Raw genomic sequence first — 22,321 nt, 5'->3', positions numbered from 1 at the left:
AAAAAAGAAGGAATGGCAACACCCTTCTGCTCTGTATTGGTTGTTCAGTTATAGCCACCACCATATGCACAAGGTTCCCTTCAGCACAGAAGGAATGCAGATGGTTAAGAGACAGGCTCTAAGAGCTATTGTATATGCAGGCATTCTCCACTAATCTGGGAAACATGTCCTCATTTGGGGGTTTAATGTGGAATTCCTGCAAAAGCAATTCAGTTCCAGGGCCATGGGATGGCTGCTCCAGCCACTTGCCACAGTACAACTTATTTATTTATTTAAAATATTTATACCCCACCCCTCCAGCACACTACTGCTCAGGGCAGCTCACAACATTTATATTACAGTTACAATATAAAATCAGACTAAACTAATTAACCAAATTAAACAAGTTAAAAATCCAAGCTAAAACCACAATCATAATTAGCTTTTAAAATTCCAAATTAAATTCTTAAAGCTAAAAACTAAGCAATATAAAAACTAAAGAACCTATCAGATATATGCAACAGGTGGAACATTTAAAAGCCTCTTTTAAAAGATGAGTTTTTAGTTGTTTTTTAAAAACACAGAGAGAGGGAGCATGGCAAAGCTCTTCAGGGAGGGTGTTCCAAAGCTGAGGGGCCACAACTGAAAAGGCCCTCTCTAGTCCCTGCCAGCTGGATCTCTGTTAGTGGCAGGGCCATGATGATGAGCGGAGGGCCCTGGCAGGTTCATGCGGTTTGACAGGTACCCCAGCCCCAAGCCATGTAGGTCTTTAAAGGTCAACACCAGCACCTTAAATCTAGCCTGGAAATGGACTAGTAGCCAATAAAGCTGACGCAGGATGGCTGTAGTACTCGTGAAGTGACTTGCACCCAGGAGCATCCTTGCAAAGGAACTCTGAACCAGCTGAAGCTTCTGAATTGTCTTCAAGGGCAGCCCTACATAGAGCGCATTGCAGTAGTCTAATCTGAATGTTAACAAAGCATGAGCGACTGAGATCAGGTCCAACTTCTCCAAGTAGAGTTGCAGCTGGTGCACCAGCTGTAGCTGGTAAAAGGCACTTTTGCACACCGCCACCACCTGTCCCTCCAAGGACAGTGTTGGGTCCAGAAGCACCCCCAAGCTGCAGACTTTGTCTTTCAGAGGGTGTGTTTGACCCTGTCCAAGACCAGATTTACCTCACTACTCGGATAATCAGTTTTACCAACCCAGAGCACTTCTGTCTTATCTGGATTATGTTTCAGCTTGTTTTTCCCCCATCCAGTCCAGAACAGGCACCAAACCATGGTTCAGAGCATCCACTGCCTCCCTCGTGTCTTCTGACTTAAAAGATAGGTAGAGCTGGGTGTCACCAGCATACTGATGGCACCACAGCCCACACCTATGGATGACCTCTTCGAGAGGTTTCATGCAGATGTTAAACAGCATGGGGGACAGAATAGATCCTGTGGCATCCCATAAGCCCAAGGCCAGAGGTGTCCCCCAGCACCACCTTCTGAGTACGACCCCCAAGGTAGGAGCGGAGCCCTCAAGTTCCAACCCAAACAGATGTCCCAGGAGGATACCATGGTCGATAGTATCAAAAGCAGCTGAGAGGTCCAGGAAAACCACAGTCAACCAGGGTGAACAAGGCAGTTTCCATCCCATACCCAGGTCAGAAGCAAGACTGGAAAGGATCTAAGTAATCAGATTCAGCCAGGGCAGCCTGGAGCTGAAACACCACCACTCTCCAACACTTTGCCCAAGAAGGGGAGGTTAGAAACTGGTTGGAAGTTATTTGGGTGATCTGGTCCAACAAGGGCTTTTTTTAAGGAGGGGCCTGATGACTGCCTCCTTCAGCTGAAGGGGCACCACACCCTGCCTTAGAGAGGCATCCACCACCACCAACAACAACCATGGATCCAGTCCCTTCCTAGAAGCCGTCACCAACCATCAAGGGCAAGGGTCAAGCACACACGTGGTAGGCCTCAGTCTTCCATGCAGCCTGTATACCTCCTCAGCAACACAGTCTGAAAACCATCCAATATAACAGAACCAGAAGGTGCATTGGAAACATCCAGTTCCGGCACCCCAAAAATCTGAGCATCCAAGTCAAAACGGATGTGAGCAATTTTATCCGCAAAATGTAACACAAATTGGTCACAGCAGGCTGCCAAAGGTTCTATTTGATAGTCTTTGGGGTCCACAACTAGGAGGCCCCGAACCACTCAAAAAAGTTCTGCTGGACAACACTGAGCAGATGCAATGGTGGCGGAAAAGTAGAATTTCTTTGCCGCCATCATCTCCATAGAGTAGGCCCTAACGTGAGCTCTAGCCTGTGTTTGGTCACATTCATTCTGAGTTTTCTGCCAATGACGCTCAAGCTGTCTACCAGCCTGCTTCATTGTCCGCAACTCACCTGTATACCAGGGAGTCTCTTGGGCTCTGTGGGTCAGGAGAGGACGCCTAGGCGCAACCGTGTCAATCGCCCGACCCAACTCCTCATACCAGAGGAAGACCCGGCCATCAACAGGATCATCCACTCTCTCAGCAGGGAACATCTCCAGAACCATCATGAATCCATTAGGATCCATAAGCCTCCAAGGGCGGACCATCCTAACTGGTCCCCCACTCCTGCAGAGGTGTTTTGAGTCCACCCTCAGTCCAATTTTCACCACATGATAACGGTTTTGAAGCCTCCTGGACTATCCACGGAGCACCACTGTCCATCATTGACCCAAAGACTAAGTCAAGTGTTTGGCCTGCCAAATGTGTGGTTTTCTGGTTTTAACCAGAAATTAGTTGAGACAGGCCCACAGTCATCATGGAAGGCATTAAGTCCTGAGCTGCATCAGATAAGGCAGTCTCAGCATGGACATTAAAGTCACCCAGAACTAACAGTCATGGGGTCCTCAATGCCACATCCGAGACCACCTCAAGCAGCGATACTGTTAAGACAGCGGGATGGATGGTATACCCAACCTTGTCTCATGATCCCATCACTGCATGAAGGCACTCAAACTGGTCAGACTGGCGGATAGTGCATCTGGTGAGGGGGATAGTCTCCCGATGAACTAGGGCAGGCCCACCTCTCCATCCACCCTGCCTTGGCTCATGCTGTATGCAGAAACCTTGACAAGTCTTTAATGGTATTCAACATCTCCAGCTATATTCATCACATTTTAATTCTGTCTTCTGCTTCATAACAGACCTGAATTCACTACAGAATCTAAGTTTTGAAAATGTTTGAGATTGAAATATCACTTTCAACATTTTCAAATTTTAACCTATTAAGTTTTTGAAGGTGTCACGCACTGGCTTGGTATCACAGAATCCAACCACCTCCCTTCCTCTGATCCTGTTCTTAGGCTGTGGAAGTGGGCTTAGAAGTGCTGGTGAGATCACCCTTTTCCTCTACCAGCTGTCAGGGAGAGGGATAAGACTGCTGCTCACCGGGAGACTCTAGGTCCAATTCAATCCCATCTTGTTATGAACGGTCAATAGCATATCAGAACCAGAGATACCAACTCAGAAGTATGTGAAATATTGGCCTGTGTCTGATTTCATGTTATATTAAGAAATGAAATAATACCTGAACTCGAGGTGAACTGGCATACTGCTCCCTGCTCTGTGAAGGGAGACGACAACCCAGCATTGTGTTGTTAAAATGGATATGCAAGGAATACAAAGGCTTGGCCTGGGCTACTCATATGCTAAATTGCAACTGACTGTGAAAGAGGCCAGGGGCTGAGTTCCTCTCCTGTTACAAGAGATCCATGCTAAATCACTGCCAACTATTTATCTCAATTGCTCTCTATAGAGGTTCAACAGAGATCCGCCTGTAGACTTTGAATCTTACTTCACTGATGCTACAATGTATTGAACATCTCTCTCACACCTTTTTATGTTACTTTAAATATAACTAAACACTAGGTAGAGATATACAAGAAATAATGTAATGGCTGTCTCACACCAAATAGGATCAATTCTCTTACTAACTCCTCTGAATTTTAACACCTTTGGGGGGAAGATGAAATTTGCAGCTCTGAGATACAGATTCCCCCCCCCCACCTTCTCAGCACAGAGTTTACAGAAGATGAGATTCAGAGATCTCTCTGGACTGGCCAATATCCTAAATAATTAAGACTTTGTTCAGAAGGTAGCAGCAAGTTGTCACCTTTTTGGACACCCAGGAAAAGATGAGATTTAGAATAGATCTATAAGAGATCAAAGAGAAATACACTATAAGAATGAGGCTTTTAGACAGAGAGTTTAGCAATCTTTTGCCTACAGCAAAAGCTGCTCACGAGGATCCCAGAGTTTGCTGCTATGCCGCGGAGCAAAGCAGGAGCTCTGTCCATGAACAGGAACCGCCTCCTACAAGCTATCTTGTGCCTACAACAAGATTTGCTCACAGCAATGCCTGAGTTTTGCTGCCCAAGCTGCCTGATCTGAGCACTGCAACAACTCCTGTCTCCGCCAAAGACCTCAGCTGAAAAGATCTCTGCTCAAGTCTCTGATCCTGGTAAATATGCTGCCTGGAATTCCCTCATCCCGTCCCCTTTCCCTGCTCCCTTCTCCTCCCTGCCTACTTTCCCCCTACTAATTCCAAAACCATGCCAGCCCTCAGCCTCTCTCAACCCCCGCCCCTTTTTCCGCCTGTATCTGAATTGTATTAGGCTCTAGGAAGATTTAATTGCACACAGATATGTTAGTGAGGCACACGGGTGAATATTGGTACTGGTTAGGATGTTCTGTTTAAATACTGTTGCTAATATTGATAGAGGGTTCTGCTTTCTGCTTTGCTAGATTAGTCTTTTATACTCAATAAAGCCCATTGAACTCTTTGAGGATTGGTTTGATCTCCTTCTTCCATGCGTCCAGATCACACATGGTCACTAATATAAAAGAACTTGGTCCAGACCTATTTTGTATACTGGCTAATGAGCATATTTAGTACAGTGGTCCCTCGACTTACAAACTACTCGACATAAGTATTTTTCGAGTTACAAATGGCAGTTTTAGATCCGGTTTTAGATGCGGTTTTTTCGACTTACAAATTTTTAGATGGGGTTTCCTTGACTTACAAATTTTTAGATGGGGTTTCCTCGACTTACGAATTTTACATGCGGTTTCCTTGACTTGCCTGCCTGTTTACTGCCTGTTTATTCTTGAAAAGAAATGTTCCTGTGCAGTTTGCAAGCCTTACTGGGGGTCTGGGTCTTTTTTCTAGGCTCCGGAACGCATTAATCTGTTCCCAATGCATTCCTATGGGAAACCGCTTTTCGACTTACGAACTTTTCAACTTACAAATGTGCATTCGGAACGGATTAATTTTGTAAGTAGAGGGACCACTGTATATAAGTCAGGCCTGGTCTCTAACAATCTCTCCAGACCTCCTCATCCCTGGCCATCCAAGCCTTAAATAAAGCCATGCAATCAGGGCAATCCCAACCACCCTCTCCTGACTCTGCCATCTCCACTGTAGCTGCCTGCATCCTCCCTCCTTCAGCTATTGCCTGTCTTGGCAGCTGTTGAGGCCCTTTGCCACCAGGAGGCAACCTGTTGGGCAATGCTGGACCATCAAATGGTCTGTGGGTTCCTGTGTGTCCTCACTTTCCCTGGCAACTGCGTAGGGCCCTAGGTGACTTTGCCTGTACCCGGGGACTGTATTGCCTCTGTCTTCTTGGCCCCCTGAGTGGGTGAGTACTAGGACTCGCCTGCAGCCAGCGGGAAGGCCCAACAGAAGGCTTTGATGTATAGTCTAGTTGATGAATGTTCATACTGTTACCTTAAGTCCTTACAAAATTGAAGACATTTATACCTTGTAAAAAGCGGAAGTTGATATACTGGCAATGCAATACACATGATAGATCTACACCAAATTCTTCTCTCCAAACCTTTTTATTGCGTAACTTAAAAGAAAAAAATACAAAAGCTGAAAGCAAAGAACAGATGTTTCGACATACAGACGTCAACTTTAGTGTTCCATGTCTCACTGTTTAAAAATCCACACTCTTATTTCTCAAACACTCTCCCTAAATCTAATCAGGCATCTGGTTAGAACATGAAGAAAAGAGGGAAGGAGGGGAAAGGCAGAAATTGATGACTCACAGCTTTGCCCGCTTATCAGTAAATCAGAAGAACAGAAGATGGGAGAGTGTGAACTAAATTACATCTTACCCTTTAATAACCTATGTATTTTAAGATTTCTTTCAGTTCTTCCTTACCATTGACCTCAAGCTGCAACTTGTCTAAAAACAGTGCTTCCCTTATCTTTCTTTTGAGTGTACACTGTTCAGAATCTAAGATGTTTACTTTAAGATGCATTGCTTTTCCATTGTGTTTATTTTTCATATGAATCAGCCATGGTCTTTCCCTGTTTATGTATTTGGCATCTGCTAGATGTTCTTTAAATCTAGTAACCAAATGTCTTCCTGTTTCCCCTATATAATTTTCACTACATTCTGTACAGGTGATTTTGTAAATAACTCTTTTGCTTACAAAATTTTTTCACAGAATGGTCAGGCTTTAATTTCACAATTTTTATGGTATAGTCTAGATCTTACTAAATGCTGTTTCAAAGACTTAGTAGTTATACACACTACATTAACTTTTATCCCATGTTTTCTTAAACTTTTCTGGCACTGCCTAATGAAATTGTTAGAAATAAAGGGGATCTTATGCACGGGTAAACCTGCTACATATTTGGATCCTCCTGTTCTTCTTAAGGGGAATTTATATGGATTTGTTTCTGCTAGATGCCTAGCTTTTTCTATGGCCTTCCCTTATGTTGCTGAGATGAAACTTCAGTTTCTCTTTTAACTATATTTTTCACCGTTTGAACTTTGGTTGTTAAAGGGTGTGCTGAATTGCTGCTTATAATTAAATTCTTTTAAGCTGGTTTTCTGTACCATTTAGTCTGTAGGTTATCCTTCCCTAAACAGATTTCTGTTTCCAGGAATGGTCACCACCCTTGGCTATCTGGTGCTTCTCTCATCAGAGTTAGCAGGCAAAACTGTGAGTCATCAATTTCTGCATTTCCCTTTCTCCCCTCTTTTTTTCATGTGCTAACCAAGTGCCTGATTAGATTTAGGGAGAGTGTTTGGGATATAAGCGTGGGTGTACAGTAGATCAGACAAGGGGAGACATTTGTCTCCTGGCCCAGCTGCCTTAAAGGGCCCCCCAAGGCTAGTCTCCAATGGCATGCATGCACACACTCACCCCTCAGTGCCCACCCTGAGTGCAAGCTTGGCTGCTCTGCCTCCTTCTCCAGAGAGAGGAGGGCACCGCCGCTCAATCGGGAGGAAGGGGCAGCTGCAGCTGATCCTTGGCTAATCAGCAGGGGCCTGGATGATAACTCCAAAGGTGCCGAGGCAATGGATGGAAAAAGAAGTCAGAAGCTCAGGAAAGGAAGGAGAGGTGCCCGTGCTGTGGCACAGACTACACAGAGCAGAGCCATAGAGACTAGGGACTGAGAGAGCCATACTGGAGCTGGAGCCTACTCAGTTTTCTGTGTGTTTTCATCTTCTCCCTTGAAAACAGGTGAGAAGAGGGGGTGCCGTAGCAAGGTTGGATGGGATGGAGATAGCAAAGCACAGAACTGGATGAGAAGCCAAAGAGAAGGAGAAGGAGAAGGGCAAGCAAATTTCCCACCCATGGCCTCCTTCAAGCCTGCTCGGTAGAAAAGTAAACTCTCCCCCCCATATCCCCCACCCCACACAGGTCTCTCATCATTCCTTGCTTTGAGTGTAAACCTGAATCAGTGTCAGCTTCTTTTTACCCTTTGTTTTGGTCTGCTGTGCTGCCCTGCTTGAATCAACCTTTATAGTGAGGGTGGTGGTGTTTTGTTATCTTGCTAGTATAATTCATGCAATAGAGTAAAAGGATCCCTTTGGGTATGAAAAATCTAACTGTTTATATTGGTTTGTGCCTGAAATATAGAGACACACTGTTCCTAAAATGTGTCGCTAGATGAATCTGGATTGGGATGTGGAATTGCTGTGGTTCTGCTTCTGTAGCTCTACAGCATTGCAGAGCAAAAACTTTATTTTACTCTTTGAAAACTTGCTGATGCCTTGCAGGGGAAAATGTGTTTAGGCAGTTGTCTTTGGCGACTGCACTCCAGTTTGATTTCCATTTCCATCCTGTTAGGATTCTCCTTTATAGTGGTGCCTTGTGAAACATTTGTATTAGTATTTGCTGGTAAGAAAAAGTTATGATGTTGTTTAGTGCTTAAAAGTATGTAAGATAACAGTTGCATTCAGTGCCATGCATTTTTTGAGCTGGTGTGGTCTATTGGGTAGAGTGGAGGCCATGTGCAATTCTGTCATTATTTTTTTATTTGTTAAATTGGAACTATAGTATCTTGGCTTACAGGTAAGGATTAATAAGAGTTATAATGTACTGTGAACACCATGCTGTTAAACTATAGATAATACTACCTCGAATAAGTGTACAAAGCACTTAAGCTGTGATAGTATGCACACTTGACTGAGAGTACTAAGCATGAATTGCCTCCTTGTATTTCACAACATAAAGAAATGAAAACAATATATATCAGCCACAATCCTGGCTTTGCATAGGTTATGTTGCAGAGAAACACACGTGCAGTTTTGTGTCCAAGTTCCCATGCCAACCCAGCTATCATTTTCAAGTTGGGAAATGTAATAATAATAACTGTAGTCTCCTGTCCTCTGTTAATCTGCTACACTATATTACATGTGTCCTTAATGTTCTTCTGCAGCAGAGACATGGGGCCAGGAGAAGGAGAGGAAGGCAGCGAAGGACCGATTTTAAATCATCTCTAGGCCCACTCTGACCTTGGCATGCCCCGAGATATAAGAGTGTGGATTTTTAAACAGTGAGACATGGAACACTGAAGTTGATGTCTGTACATCGAAACATTTAATCTTTGCTTGCAGCTTTTATATTTTTTGTTTTAAATTATGCAATTAAAAAAGTCTGGAGAGAAGAAAACTGAAATTAGAAAAATACAAAAAAATTTATAAGCAAACTTGAAGGGATTTTTCCCCCTTCCAAATTCATTTCAGCTCTAAACGAAAATGTGTTAAAATGTGATTGCTTCATCCTATGCATATTTTTTACTCAGAAGTTAAGTCCCACCAATTTCAAAGCAATTTATGCTGAAATGAGCATATATGATTGGGCATATATGATTTACTCAGAAACAAGTATACAAAGACCTTTGGTTAAAATAAAGAAGGTGCTTGAGAAGCAAGTGAGCTAACTGCAATTTCTACATAATTTCATGTGAATGGGACAGCAGCCTCACAACAAGACCCTAGGAATGCTTACTTTGGATTAAGAGTCATTGAACCAAATGGTATTGCCTTTGGAGTACACATGCTATGATCCTAAGGCTAAAGGTAAAGTGTGCCATCAAGTCAATTACGACTCCTGGTGCCCATAGAGCCCTGTGGTTTTCTTTGGTAGAATACTGGAGGGGTTTACCATTGCCTCCTCCTGTGCAATATTTGATGATGGCTTTCAGCATCTTCCTATATACCTGCTGCCCAATATAGGTGTTTCCCATAGTCTGGGAAACATACCAGTGGGGATTCGAACCAGCAACCTTCTGCTTGTTAGTCAAGCATTCGAACCGGCAACCTTCTGCTTGTTAGTCAAGCATTTCCCCACAAATATTTACCTGTAAATATTTATCTACCTGCAAATATTTATTTAAATATTTATTTACCTGTAAATAAAAATACCAGAAAGACTTATTCTGAATATATTTGGTTAAGGTATTTGTTCTTGGAATTTTGGGTCTACATGTTTAATACTACCCAGAAAATTACACCAAGTTGGATCAATGGAGTCTTCATTTCTCTCTCTACCATAACTGGTAGTAAGAAGAATGCAAGCCTATGCATGCTTTACTTCCCAATTTCTGTTTTTATTATTATTTATTATTATTATTATACTATTCTCTGACATATAAAATCTGGAGACTGTCAGTGCCAATATCTATCAAAATGCAGTAAATGTAAACTGCAAGAAATGTATGTGTGTCACACAATACTAAAGTAGCAGGTCACTCAGAAAAAAGCAACTGCTAAGGGAGGTCATGGGAATCTGAAACTCTGTCAGATTTAATTTGAAGTTCTGACTATAAGCAGGGGAACATACCATATGTGGTCAAGATGTGCTGAAAGGTAACACAGGGAATAAGGGTTGACTCACATGACTATTTTTTACCTGTTGAAGTGAATACCATTTGACATTTTCTGTGATTATCTGGCATGCTAAGTGGATCTTCTGAATTCGTTAACACCTGTCCAGATTGTGATTTTCCATCTCTTGATTCAGCTTGGCTGTTTTATTATGCTTTATCTAGATTTCATTTAACCTACTTTGAGTTCTGTGACATAGGGAAGGCAGGGATATAAACTACATAAACAGATAAAACATTATAAAACCCTTGTCACACTTCCAGTTCATACTTATACCTAATCACCCAAGGTAGTACTCCAGGAAATTTTGCCCACTTCAATCATGGTCAAAACGTTTTCTCTGGTTCACAGCGACCAAGAGAGAGGATAGCAGCTGACTTAGGACTTCTGCCTTCCCTTTTAGCAGCTCAATAGCCGGTAAACTGACTCTTCCACAAGATCCCTTTCCTGCAGTGGGGAAAAACATATCTGCTACCATCTTCACAAATGCTATTAAAAAAAGAGCACGTGCATAGTACTAGAAACCACACTTCAGATGTGCAGATGCTCACAGGGCAGAATTTTCATCCATCTCCCTTCCCTCAGAATCATTCCATATATGGGAACATGTGCATAAAATGGAATCTGGGAGGCTCTACTTCCGCGGCCTATACAGCACTTCTGTGGGGAGATGGAAGAGGTGAAAATCACCCCCTACCCACACTAGGGATGTGCATATGATTTTTATTAATTAATTGATTTAACCCACTTCTATCCTGCCCAAGACCCACATCTCTGAGCAGTTTACAACAAGCAAGCAAAAAGTTAAAACATTAGTTAAAACAAATGAGAACAACAACAAAACATAAAACAGCAGTTAAAACAAAATAAATGACATAGCAAAAGTCAAAACATTACAACAATTTAAATTTTAAAACAATTTAAAATGATGTTAAAACTGTTAAAACAACATTTAATTAAAAGCCTGGGTGAATAGGTGTGTCCTTAAAGACCTTTTAAAAGTTGTCAGAGATGGGGAGAAACATATTTCAGCAGGGAGGGTGTCCAAAGTTCTAGGACAGCAACAGAGGAGGTCTGTCCCCAAGTAGCCAGCAAACGAACCAGTGGCAACTGCAGACGGACCTCTCCTGATGATCTCAATAGGTAGAGGGGTTCATAACAAAGAAGACATTCTCTTAAATGCCCAGGGCCCAAGCTGTTTAGGGCTTTATAAGTTATAAACAGCACCTTGTATTTTGCCCGGAAACTTATTGGCAGCCAATGTAGATCTTTCAATACGGGAGTAATGCGGTCTCTCTGAGATGACCCAGACACCAACCTGGCTGCCACGTTCTGAACCAGCTGTAGTTTACGGACTACACACAAGGGGAGCCTCACATAAAGCACACTGCAGCAATCCAGTCTGGAGGTTACCAGCATATGTACTACTGTTCTGAGGTGGTTTATCTCAAGAAAAGGATGCAGCTGGTATATCAGCCGAAGCTGATAGAAAGCACTTCTGCCCACTGCCTCAACCTGGGAGACCAGGGAGAGGCTTGGATCCATAAGCAGCCCAGACCGTGTACCTGTTGCTTCCGGGGAATTGTGACCCCATCAACAACAGGCAGATTAAACTCATCTCCCGAGTTTCGACCCTGCACAATGAGTACCAACGTCTTATCTGGATTCAGTCTCAGTTTGTTATTCCTCATTTAGCCCATCACTGTCTCCAGGCAGGCATTTAGGGAGGTTATGCCCCCTCCTGATGATGCTGACATGTAGAAGCACATTTGGGTGTCAGCAGCATACTGATAGCACCCTGCACAAAATCTCCTGATGATCTCTCCCAGCGGTTTCACATAGATGTTAAATAACATCGGAGGCAATACAGAGCCCTGAGTGACACCATACAAAAGTTCAGATTTTGAAGAACAACAGTCTCTAAGGGACACCATCTGGAACCTGTCCAAGAGGTAGGAGTGAAACCATCGCAAAGCAGTGACTCCCACTCCCAACCCCCTCAGACGCTCCAAAAGGATACTATGGTTGATAATATCTAAAGTCCCTGAGAGCTCCGAAAAGACCAAAAGAGTCACACTTCCTCTGTCAATTCCCAAATGGAGATCATCCAGCCGGCCAACCAAGGCAGTCTCCATCCCATAGCCTGCCTGAAAGCTAGTTTGAAATGGGTCTAGATTATCAGTTTCCTCCAAGACTGTCTGGAGCTGTGAGGCCACTACCCTCTCAGTTACCTTGCCCAGCCACAGAAGGTTGGAGACAGGCCTGTAGTTGCTCAACTCTGAGGGATCCAAGGTAGGCTTCTTCAGAAGTGGTCTAATAAATGCTTCAAGACAAGGAGGTATCCTACCTTCTCTCAGTGTTTACATTTATAATCTCAACCAGGCCTTCTACAACAACCCCCCTGCCAGATAGTATAAGCCATGTCGGGCAAGGGTCAAGAAAACAGGTGGTGGGTCACACTGTTCCAATCGACTTGTCCACAGCCTCAGGAGTCACAAACTGGAACTAATCCAACTTAACCACACAAAAGGAGTTGCTGGAAACCTCCACATCAGAAACCGAAGTAATTGTGGAGACAGAATCCAAGTCGACCTGAATATGAGAAATTTCCCCCACAAAGAATTCATTAAACACATCACAGTGGGTAATCAATGGTTCCAGATTCTGATTCAAGGGAGGAGGGACACATACTAGCCCTCTCACAATCCTGAACAGCTCCACCGGATGTGAACTTGCGGATACAATACAGGCAGAAAAGAATAGCTTCTTTGCAGCAATTACTGCCTGAGCATAGGTCTTCAAATACGCTCTATGTTGTAATCTGTCTGATTCAAATCAAGTCTTTCTCCATTTGCGCTCCAGTCATCTACCTTGCCGCTTCAGCCCACATAGTTCTTCCGTATTACAAGGGGCCAATTTTGAAGCGGGTCAGAGAGGACACTTAAGAGCTATCATGTCTACTGCTCCAGTGAGTTTGCTGTTCCAGTTTTCCACCAGGGCATCAACAGGATCACCGGCAGAGCCAATACTAAATCCCTCCAAGGCTTCTTGAAATCTTATTGGATTCAATAACCTTCTTGGGCAGACCATCCTAATAGGTCCGTCACCCCTGCGAAGGTGGGAAATTACTGCAAGTCCAGTCTTAACCAGATGGTGGGCCGTCCATGACAATGGGGAAATCACAGGAGTCCCCATCAACGGAACACCACCCTGATCAAAGTGAAAGACCAAATCAAGCATGTGACCAGCAATGTGCATCAGTCCCGAGACCACTTGGAATAGGCCCATAGTCGTCATGAACTTCTGAGCTGCCCCAGACAAATTGGTCCTGAAATTAGCATTGAAGTCCCCCAGCACCACAAGCCTGGGGAACTGCACCACCAAGCCGAGATAATGTCCGTCAGCTCAGTTAGGCACTCTGTTGAGCAGTGGGGACGATTGGTACACCAACGTAAGTCCCAGTCTATCCCTGGTCCCAAAACTTAAGTACACACATTTGATATGGTCTGACACCTCAACAGGGACCCTGGTAAGGGAGATATTGTTCTTAGAGACCACAGCCATTTCCACGTTCCCACCCACAGTCCCTCACCTGCTCCTCAAAAGAGTACCCTGGAGGGATAAGTTGGGACCAGACCGGACAACCACCCTCCTCCAACCAGGTCTCTGTAATACATACTAGGTCGGCACCTTAATCCAGAATCAAATCATGGATGGTTTCTGATTTGTTCTGGACTGACCTGGCATTACAGAGGAGCAAGGTGAGGTTCCAAGGGTGGTCCGCACTGCTCCTCAAAGTGAAAGAGCTGGCAGGACAGCTGGAAGGGATAACAGCTATTAGGTTTCCAAGTCCCTTTGCCCTGTAATGGCCTTCTGACCTACCAACATTACTTCTTCTGTTCCCCAGCACCACCAGAATTTCTGCCCCACAGTCAATGGACATGCCCCCTGTTTCCCCATCTCCAGGTAAGCCCAGACACATTCTAAAACAATCTCACCCAGGACTAATTAAAACAGAAGCCCCACTATTAAATGCCCCCATATAAATACCTGGGCCAGGAGGCCTGGCCTTTGCTGTCCCCCGAAGTGGCTCCGCCAAAGGGGCGACTCCCTTTGGTGTCACCCCTTGGGTGGCAACACCACCACCACCACCACCACCACCACAAGTAGCCCTGAGCAGCAAGCTCTGGCAGATGGAAACCAGGAAACTGCCAAGTCACCCCCTGTGGGTCCCAGTCCTGCAAAGCCTCACCACAGTGCAGCAGCCTGTTCTGGGGGGCAGATAGTGATGGGGGGGGGGGTGAGGAGCAGAATCATACAGTCAGGCACCCAATCCTTCACCCTGGGGTCTGCCTGGGGGCAGATGTTCCTCCTCCTCTTCTCTTCCTGCAGGGATGACATTTACATTCTTTTCTGTGCTCGGAATGGAACACAAATGCCTGGAATGTTCCATTAGAACAACCAGTCAACCAGTCTGGTTGTTCCAACAGAATGAGCTCGGAACATTCCAAGCACCATTTTGGACTCTAAAATTGCGCGCTTCTGGCTCTCTGCACACACGGCAGCCATTTCTGTTGATGTGCTGAGAATGAAAATGGCTCCCGCGCATGCGCAAAGGCCAGAAGAGAGCCATTTTGGAGTCCAAAATGGCAACTAGAACACTAGGAACAGTCCAACTCAGAACAGAGTTGCTCAGTTCCAAGCTTCAAACAGTCACTGCATTTGAAGGGCGTTCTGTTCCAAGCTCAGAACTCTCAAAATGGCCCATTATGAGTAGGAATGTTCTGAGCTCATAACGTTCTGTACATCCCTAACCCTCATGAGTATCTGTGCATCAGAAGCAGAGATGCTATTGCTGCACACATGACTTTTTTCAGCTGCACATCTGAACCATTTGTGAGGACGTCAACCAATGTATACACCATCAGTATGTATACTCTGTGACTAATGTTCACTCCATCATGGGAAATGCTGTAAGGTAAACTTGCTGTATTAAAAAGAGATTGAATGGGTCTCACATTGCATTTCAATGGGCTGAGTATCTCAAGCCCCAAGGCACTTCATGTTTCAAAGATTTTTCTTTCAGCATATGGCAAGATGTGATCTAAGCACTGAATTATCAATAAAATTGTTTTTGCAAAAAATAGCAGCTCATGCTGATGTATGCAAAAATTATGTATGTTAGCTATAAAAGACCATTCTACAGTACTGCAAACCCATAAGAAGTCAATATAGTAATGACTTCTGTATATTTTACAAACTGTTTTCTCCATTTTATGGTGATCTTTTTTTAAAAAAAATTATTGCAGGGGCATTCACACAAACATTATCAGCAGTTATCAAACCCACTGAGAAAAATATTAGCCACTGGGGAAGATAATACTTATGGATCCCTTCCCCTGCCCTGCTGTTCTTCCTTATATGTAGGATTCCTCCTGCCTTCACTCTACCACTGCCATTGTAGAAATGAGGAAACATGGGGTGAAAAAAAATCCTCCTGTAGGATTCCTCCTGCCTTCACTCTACCGCTGCCACTGTAGAAATGGGAAAACACGGGGTGAAAAAAAATCACAACACATGCATTTGCTTCAACAAAACATTACTAGAGGATATGAGCATTAGTTACTGTAATGCATTAACAATAAGGCTTCATGCATTTAGGCTTTGCCTAAAAATGAATTTTAGATAGTTAGAGAGATAGATAATGTTGAAGTGTTCTACTCCTTTAGTTGGTTAGCCTAGCCATCTGAATCCATTGTAAATAAAAAAGACTCCAGTTCTTCAAAAAGACACCTGAAGCTCAGTGGTTTGCAAGTTTTCAGGGAAGTTGTGTTCCACATTGCAGGGCTACTCCCAAAATCATCCTAACCTCTGTATGGATAGCTGACTGAAGAGGGTGTTTTCAGGCCACTGATCGTGCTAAGACATATTGGGCCCAAGCCGTTCTTATTTCTATAAGAGAAAACAAAATCAAGTTGTATTTTTATTAATACGGGTGCTGCTGCTTATTAATACGGGTGATACTTCTCTGACAGTGTGGCTCTACACGTGACATAACCGAGGCCCAATTAATATGAAATCCCAGCAGGGACCTGTGCATACTGCTCTGCTTTGTTAGTCACATGGGCTGGCTGTAAGCAACACCATCATTTTTAGCTGGCATGGATAATTTTGGCCCAACAGATGTGTGCTGCTTCACAGAAGCAGATGACAATGCAGAACAGCACTCGTCTCTTCATTCCCAGCAGCAGTCATGCTGCCAGGATAACATATGAGCTGGAACATAGACGAATTGCAACAACATAATCCTAGCAATTTCAGGGCTGACCTTCGGTAGGGTAAGCAGGGCCTTTTATGTGGTGGAATAAGTTTTAAAAAGATCAGTTCGAATTAGTATATTTTCTGTCACAACTCTTAGAGCTCATTCACACCATCAAAAACTGTGTTCTTCCCAGGTTTGGGAGCTGTGTGTGCTCCCAATTTTTGGCTGTGTGGAAGCAAGGTAGGAGGAAGACCTGGATAGAAGTGATTGTGTGAAAGCAAGGTAGAAGGAAAAACTACCCATGAATCCCCCACAAAAAACAAATGAGGATTTCTATAACATAGGTTGGGGGTTAAACTAAAAGGAAACAGAACAAGTGAAACCAAAGGTAGTTAGTCATACTTACAAAAAAGATAGTGTATCTCTGCTTCTCTGTCTCTCTTCAGGGAGTACATACAAGCTTCATTCACCATAAATTGGTGCAATGTGTTATCAATATGCTGGTGACACCCACATCGATTTCTCTGTCTCAATATCATAAGGAGAAGGCATAACCTCCCTAGAAGCCTGCCTGGAGACAGTAATGGGCTGGATGAGGGATAACAAACTGAGGCTGAATCCAGATAAGATGGAGGTACTTATTATGTGGGGCCAAAACTTGGGAGACAATTTTGATCTGTCGGTTCTGGATGGGGTCACGCTCCCCCAGAAGGAACAGGTATGCAGACTGGGGGTTGCTTCTGGATCCGAACCTCTCCCTGGTCTCTCAGGTTGAGGTGGTAGCCAGAGGTGATTTTTACTAGCTTCGGCTGATATGCCAGCTGCGTACATTTCTTGAGATGAACAACCTCAAAACAGCGGTAAATCTGCTGGTAACCTCTATCCTGGATCACTGCAATGCGCTCTATGTAGAGCTACGTTTGTATGTAGTCCAGAAACTGCAGTTGGTTCAGAACGCGGTAGCCAGGCCGGTCTCTGGGTCATCTAGGAGAGACCATATTACTCCTGTCTTGAAGAAATTGCATTGGCTACCGATATGTTTCTGGGCAAAATACATGGTGCTGGTCAGTACCTACAAAGCCCCTAACAGCTTAGGCCCTGAATATTGAAGAGAACGTCTTCTTCGCCATGATCCCCACTGCCTGCTAAGATCATCTGGAGAGGTTCGCCTGCAGCTGTTGCCAACCCGTCTGGCGGCTAGTTGAGAACGGGCCTTCTCCATTGCAGCCCCTGGACTTTGGAATGCACTCCCTGTTGAAATAAGAGCCTCCCCATCTCTGGCAACTTTTAAAAAGGCACTGAAGACCCATTTATTCACTCAGGCTTTTAATTAGATTTATAGATTTAAATAATTTTAATACTGGGTTTTAAATGTTTTTAATCTTTTAAATGGTTTTAATTGTTAATTGATTTAATGTTTTAAATGATTTTAATTGTAAATTGCCTAGAGATGCAAGTTTTGGGTGGTACAGAAATATTTTAAATAAAAATAAATATATCCTAGTAATACTGAAAGAGACCCCAAGAGCCCCTTCTCAGGCACAGCCAGCACTACCCTCTAGGCTTCCCCTCCTCAGAGATCACTGACAGAGCTCCTTCAGAAGACCAACTTCCGAAACCAACCATTCTTTCCACACAGATTTCAAGGTGGACTTCTCTTCTGATTGGCAACTCTTCAAGCCACTCTACAAGTCTTGCAGAACACTTTTACTACAGGTACTAAAAGACAGAAAAGATACAAGAAAACAAGTACTGAGGGGATTTTTTTTTTAGTGTAATGAACCTGTATTATCTTCTCCCTGGAAATTAAGGATCAACTTTTTCAAGATATTGTCATTTTGCAGAGTTTTATCAGCTATGTTATACTGACAATGCACTCACCTCTCCTGTTGCATGTGAAAACTGCTGGGATCAGGCCCGATCCCAGTAGGACAGTGGCACTTAGCCCTGCTTTTTAACCTGGCTCTTAATCATGGTTAAGGGTTCAAGTGAGCCTTTAACCCAGGATCTGAGATAGTGTGTTCACTGGGGCTGCATTCAGCTCCAGGGAACACATAGATAGAGCGCCCATCTCCTGGGAGAATCCCCCAATACATCCATCGCTCATACTGCATGTTGCATTCTGGGATAGCTGGAACATGTCACCCCAGCCTCCGGAACTGCATGCTACACCATGCAGTGTGGAGACGCCTGGGAGAATGGTTCATGCTCACAGAAACATGCAATTGCTTGCTGGGGCGGGGGGAGGTGAGTTCAACTAGCCTTCCCACCACCATCTGCCTGCCTCGTTGTGTGAATGACCTCACTGTTTCAGATTACCTAATTTACTAAGCAATTGTGAGTCTAGAACACTGCTCTGAACTCCTCAGAAGCTAAACAGAATACAAATGTAACACTGTTGGGATATTTTCTGGCCTTGTGGGCAAACAGCTCACACACCACACAATTCAAAGAAGCCCTAAAAGTCATCCCACCGGGGGCTTTTGTTTTGTTTTGTTTTGTTTTGTTTTGTCTGAGCTGTGATAAATGTCCAGGATTTGGATTTAAGAAAAACGTTACACTAGAAGTTACAATAAAAGAAATACTTTCATATATTTGAGTGATATTAGCTGTTGTGGAAGAGGAAGAAATTATCCCTATCCCTCAAACATTTTTTGCACACATCGACCCTGAACACTGCTTTGCAAGCACATGTTCAGAATCTCTTTTTACGTTCAGAAGTGGATAACCTCTTGGGGAAATGATGCTAGTACAGTCAAGTATTACAAGGTGAACAAATTTATTTTCCAAAAAAGGTAATTAAGAACTTCAGCAACATCACTAGTATGGATCCTTGCATCACACTTTCATTATACAGATATGGTTGTATGAATTGTCTTCAACCTTACCTGTTCAGAATCTTGCTGACTTTTCTTTCAATATGTCGTTCCCCAAGGCTTACCCATCCTTTCCTTCTCTGATAAAATTTACTTCTGAATTTTAAAATATAGTGGTTCACATACCGCACCACGCAATGCAATGTGAGCAGCTGGGGCACTGCCCGTGCTGCTGAGCATAGTGTTAGGGCCTAGGACAGCTCTGCTCTGGCATAAAGGTGTGCAAACACAATTGTCCAACAGGATGAACACTGGAAGTAATATATGTCCTGTTGCACAACTGTGTTTGGTTGCCCTCGGATGCAGCACCACAGCAGTATTTATGTGTAGTCAGCAGCAGAGGCAGTGCTATAACTGCTCACGTTGCACTGCTCAGTATAGCTCCATTCACACATTATGTTAAACACTAATGCGAGTGTAGAGTGTACACAGGTACAGATCTGTACACAGGAACATTTATTCACATGTCATGCTGAACACAGGTACAACAGAAGTACACTTCCTATCTGTACCATGCATTTGAATTGCCTGTATCCAGGTTCACTTGTAAAATGAACACAAATACAGTCATTCACACAAACACATGTATGAGTGTATAAACATCTGTATGCTCATACAGCATAACGTCTGCATTGGGCTTATGTGAGCCACCTAAGATATTACTTCACAACAAACTTTGTGCTGTGAAGTTCTATATCTTAATAAACAGCATCTCCTGTACAAACAAATCTAATTTGCTTTCTGTCACATTTTAATCTGCCAAGTTAGTTAGTTACGATTATTTGTAACTGTATTATATTATGTTTCAAATGGCAGAGGACTGAAAATAAAGGGCACCACTAATTTAGTGGATCTTATGTGATCTAGAAAGCGGATTTTTAAATTGGAGACACGCTCTGTACTGGATTCTGCATTTTGTTTATTGGAAACATTTACATAAGTATTTTCTTCCAGTCTGAGAGTCCATGAAATTCAATAAAAGTCTTCAGTGTCTCCCTAAATGAAGGTATATCTGCTTTGCCAGTGAGCTTTTTGGAATGGTTTCAATTCAAAATAGCAACTAAGAAGCAATATACCAAGTCATAAATCATCATATAGTCTGGCATTGATTAATTGGTTCTGGCCTACCCTAAACCATCTAAGGGCTTTGTGAGGCATCTGGCTTCAGTATGCCTATAGCATTAATGGCAGGCAGACCACGAGTCATTTTCAGACTGCAAGACAACAGCAGATATTTAAACAATATACTTGATGAGCAAATATCTCTGTTTCTTCACGTATCTCTCACAGAGCAGAACTGTGATAAAAACGTTGCCTTCCTAAGGAAACAGCAGAGAACAGGCTCTCATATTTAGCATTAGCTTGCTAGGTATTACCCTGAATTTAAAAATGAATGTCATCAATTAGCTCTACTGCTTTTCTTCTGCATATTTATTATAAAGTAGCAATACATTCACATTCATGGAAGCAACGCAACAAAAAACCCCAAATGACATAACTTTAAATGTTATATGGCTATTGTCTTAAATGCTTTGCATGGCCTAGCCATAGCAACCAGATTGTCATCAAAAGGCTAACAATATGGGCTTCACCCTCAGGGTAAATGGCTTGTATGAAGTGCTGCCTATATGGAACAGATTATTTCTCAAACAATTTCTTTCATACAAAAATTAGGGGTTTTAGAGCTTCCATAACATGGTTGAAAACTGCTCTAATTGCTTGGGTCACAAAAACAAATTGCCATATGAATTGGAAGAATTCCACATAATCTGATGACGAAACCCATGAATGTATGAATTAGGCAGGAAGGCATTCTGTTTTACAGAAGGATGGAACCAGAACACAAATCTCCATATCAGATCTTCATTTTAAAAAACCCCCAAAACCAACAGGTACATGAATCCACACAAATCAAGTGGTACTGCTAATTTGCACAAGTGATTCTCAAGTTAATTCCCAGTCAGATGACTGTGAAGATGTGACTGAGATATTATACTTGAACTATCAGAAATAAATAATATAAAGTTCAGGAATAAATAATATAAAATTATTCGGGGGGGGGGCTTCTCTACCCTCCTCCGTAAGACAGGGTTATTTACCCAGTCAAATGGTGCTGTGTTGAGAGAAGTAGAGGGCTCAAGTTGCCAGGACAACCCAGTAATTACCTTACCTGTGATTTAATTACCTGTAATTAAATCACAGCTGCAGCCCTGTGTGGAAATGCTAGTGAAAGGAGTGGAGTTGGAGAAAAAGGCCCCTTGGGAGGCAGGGATTGGGTGGCCACTCCACTTGCCTGGCCAGGGCAGAAGGAGCAAGCTGGAAGGGGGGAGAAGTGTCTTAAATGTAGGGCTTTATTTAAGGCAGGGGCTGCCGAAGATGAGAAAATCAGCAGGGATGGGGCCTCTTGGTCTGATGGACTCCCGGAGAAGAGCTCAGACCTTTGCTCCCACTGATAGGCAAAGGAGTGGAGTGACTAAACTTCCCTCCTCCCCCAACTCTGAGGCAATGCTGGTGCCTATAATTTAGTGCGAGAGGGTGGGAAGTTTAATTGGAGAATTCCTCCTCCCTAAACATGGACACTGTGACCCATGTAACTAATTTGAAAACAGTTCCAGGTCAGGATTTTGGTTTCTAGCCCCCAGAATGCTTTGCAAATTAGATACCTGACATGAAAATAAAGACGAAATTAGTGCTCAAAACCTTACACTGGGGCTTCCCCATAGAAAGATCACAGAGAACATGTTCATGTTTTCCCCCCATGTCTCCAGACTACATCTGGCCTAAATTGAATAGAACTGAAGTTCTGATATGATAACCACATTGTTTTGGTTGCAGTGACATCTGCAGCAGTCCTCACTAACTCTGAAGTAGAAAATTAAAGACAATGGCACTATTCCAGAATAATCAGTTTATGGAATGCAGCCAAAATATCTGATATTCCCTTTTTAGCGCATACAAAATGTCTTAATTGCTGTCAATGAAATGCTTTATTTCTTAATTTTATTTTATCTTGTAGCACTTGTCTGGAATTT

At 43.2% G+C, this 22,321-nt stretch overlaps 1 long non-coding RNA gene across 1 annotated transcript in view; it reads right to left on the bottom strand.

Annotated features, from left to right (window-relative positions):
• LOC128349870 (uncharacterized) overlaps positions 1-14,521 on the bottom strand; it is a 40,435-nt gene extending 25,914 nt beyond the window's left edge. The window contains exon 1 of the long non-coding RNA XR_008319051.1: positions 14,404-14,521. This is a non-coding gene — a long non-coding RNA (uncharacterized LOC128349870). The remainder of the gene's footprint in view (positions 1-14,403) is intronic.
• Between the last annotated feature and the right edge of the window lie 7,800 nt (positions 14,522-22,321).

This window comes from Hemicordylus capensis, chromosome 3 (assembly GCF_027244095.1).
Source record: "Hemicordylus capensis ecotype Gifberg chromosome 3, rHemCap1.1.pri, whole genome shotgun sequence".
NCBI lineage: Eukaryota > Metazoa > Chordata > Lepidosauria > Squamata > Cordylidae > Hemicordylus > Hemicordylus capensis.
Note: the sequence above shows the minus strand (reverse complement) of the source record. Positions and strands in the feature narration are given on the sequence as shown.